This window comes from Penaeus vannamei, chromosome 36 (genome assembly GCF_042767895.1).
Source record: "Penaeus vannamei isolate JL-2024 chromosome 36, ASM4276789v1, whole genome shotgun sequence".
NCBI classification, from domain to species: Eukaryota; Metazoa; Arthropoda; class Malacostraca; order Decapoda; family Penaeidae; genus Penaeus; species Penaeus vannamei.
The window spans coordinates 27,761,805-27,764,304 of NC_091584.1; the positions used below are offsets into that span (position 1 = coordinate 27,761,805).

General features: G+C 44.8%; 1 protein-coding gene across 1 annotated transcript in view; it reads left to right on the top strand.

Moving 5' to 3' along the window:
* The window catches only part of LOC113827201 (uncharacterized), a 7,735-nt gene that overhangs the window by 960 nt on the left and 4,275 nt on the right, over positions 1-2,500 (top strand). The window lies entirely within an intron of this gene.

Sequence of the window (2,500 nt, forward strand, 5' to 3'; positions counted from 1 at the left end):
CCTGGCTTGGTAGCTTGTCTTGTGGCTTGGTAGAGTGTCTTGGTGGCTTGTCTTGTGGCTTGGTAGAGTGTCTTGGTGGCTTGTCTTGTGGCTTGGTAGAGTGTCTTGGTGGCTTGTCTTGTGGCTTGGTAGAGTGTCTTGGTGGCTTGTCTTGTGGCTTGGTAGAGTGTCTTGGTGGCTTGTCTTGTGGCTTGGTAGAGTGTCTTGGTGGCTTGTCTTGTGGCTTGGTAGAGTGTCTTGGTGGCTTGTCTTGTGGCTTGGTAGAGTGTCTTGGTGGCTTGTCTTGTGGCTTGGTAGAGTGTCTTGGTGGCTTGTCTTGTGGCTTGGTAGAGTGTCTTGGTGGCTTGTCTTGTGGCTTGGTAGAGTGTCTTGGTGGCTTGTCTTGTGGCTTGGTAGAGTGTCTTGGTGGCTTGTCTTGTGGCTTGGTAGAGTGTCTTGGTGGCTTGTCTTGTGGCTTGGTAGAGTGTCTTGGTGGCTTGTCTTGTGGCTTGGTAGAGTGTCTTGGTGGCTTGTCTTGTGGCTTGGTAGAGTGTCTTGGTGGCTTGTCTTGTGGCTTGGTAGAGTGTCTTGGTGGCTTGTCTTGTGGCTTGATAGCTTGTCTTGTGGCTTGGTAGAGTGTCTTGGTGGCTTGTCTTGTGGCTTGGTAGAGTGTCTTGGTGGCTTGTCTTGTGGCTTGGTGGCTTGTCTTGTGGCTTGATAGCTTGTCTTGTGGCTTGGTAGAGTGTCTTGGTGGCTTGTCGAGGTAAGCTTTTAGGGGCTGAGCCAGGGTGTGCGTGTGACCCTGTTTAGAGGTGCGGACCCACAGGACGCGTGAGGCCTAGGAACAGCTACTTCTCCCTCTCCCAGATGTGTGGCATGGTGGGGGGGGGAGGTGGGGGGTGAAGTGGGGTACCCTCCCCTGCTGTTTTTCATCTCTATAGTGATTCAGTTCAGTGCCTTTTCTCTAGTGCCCCAGCCTGTTTCAGCTATTATAGTGGCTTCTGCATTGTATTATACAATCCAACGCTAAAACCCTGTCATTTCCTTTACCTGTGAAGTCGAGACATCCCGCCAAATACCCTGAGGTTTGGTCCCGGACGTCCCGAGTGTTCGTGTCATCATCGTTCGAAGAGGCGGAGCCTATCATCTGGCCGAGATCTGGCTCCGCCCCTTGCCTCTGCGCATGCGTGACTCCGTCTCGTCTCCGGAGTCCTTCAACGCCCACTAGCTCGAGCTCGGTAGATGCCAGTTAAGACAATTTATTTTGAATTAATACGTGCAATGCATCCCTTCATAGGTGATAGTCACTAGTGCTGCTTGTTCTCATACAAATCTAACATCTATTTGGATCAATATTTAAAGGAATATACAATGTTATCAGGAATAGAGATGCCTTTCATGTAATTACTTGATACATTTGGAAAGAAGGAAGGCGGGGAAAGTGAAAATATGTGGAGATATCTATTTTAAGATTGAGTTCTTTCCATTTCTCTATCTCTATCACCTAATTCCTAATGGTTGCTCAATACCCCAGAACTCCAGAATTACCTTGTTTTCAGTAACTGTTGATTACTCAAGAACCACCAAATTATTAATGATCGCTCAGAGAAAGAGGGAGATGGGGAGAGATAGATAGAGAAAGAGAGAGAGAGACAGAGAGATCAGAGAGAGAGAGACAGAGAGATCAGAGAGAGAGAGAGAGAGACAGAGAGACAGAGAAAGAGAAAGAGAAAGAGAGAGAGAGAGAGAGAGAGAAAGAAAGATTTAACAGAGAGAGAGAGAGGGGTAGGGTGTGGAGAGAAAGACCAAAAGATTAAGGGAAAATAAAAATAAAAGTGCCATAGATATGGAGAGTGATTAAGATAGAGAAACTGTAGTGACAATTTGTGATAAGAAGATTAAAAAAATAAAAAAATAAGTGGCAAAGAAACACGAGTCACAAGAATGGATGATGATCTTAAAAATTTATAACGGGAGAGATAGATAAATTGATATACCCTCCAGGGACACATTAAGGTACAGCTGAATTATCTATAAATCTACAACTACCACCCCCTCCCCCCTCCACCAAAAAGAAAAAGAAAAAGAAAAGGAAATCTGTACAGAAAAAAACGCCAAAAATGTGACAACACCGCAGAAGCAACGTTGGAAATCTACAGAAAAAAAAATCCCGCCAAAAACGTGGCACCGTCGCACTAGTATCGTATGTATATGATCAGCCGGCCATTTTTACTATCATAGGAACAGATATCGGATAATCGTACTTGGATAATATTGTACAAGCAGGGGAGTCACTTCAAATTTACCGAAATACAGAGGAAAGGATTAAGGCATCTTATGGAGCAACTTAACAATGAACTTAACTGCTTCTGTTTATTATTTTTTTCTGTTAAACATTCAGCAGGAAAAAGGCGGGAAAAAGACTCGGTGTTTCTGGCCTTTTTTAACCTCGACCTTTTAGTGATTGATTTCCCCAACTGTGACCTTATTTATGATATCATTTTAGGTCAACGGACTTTCT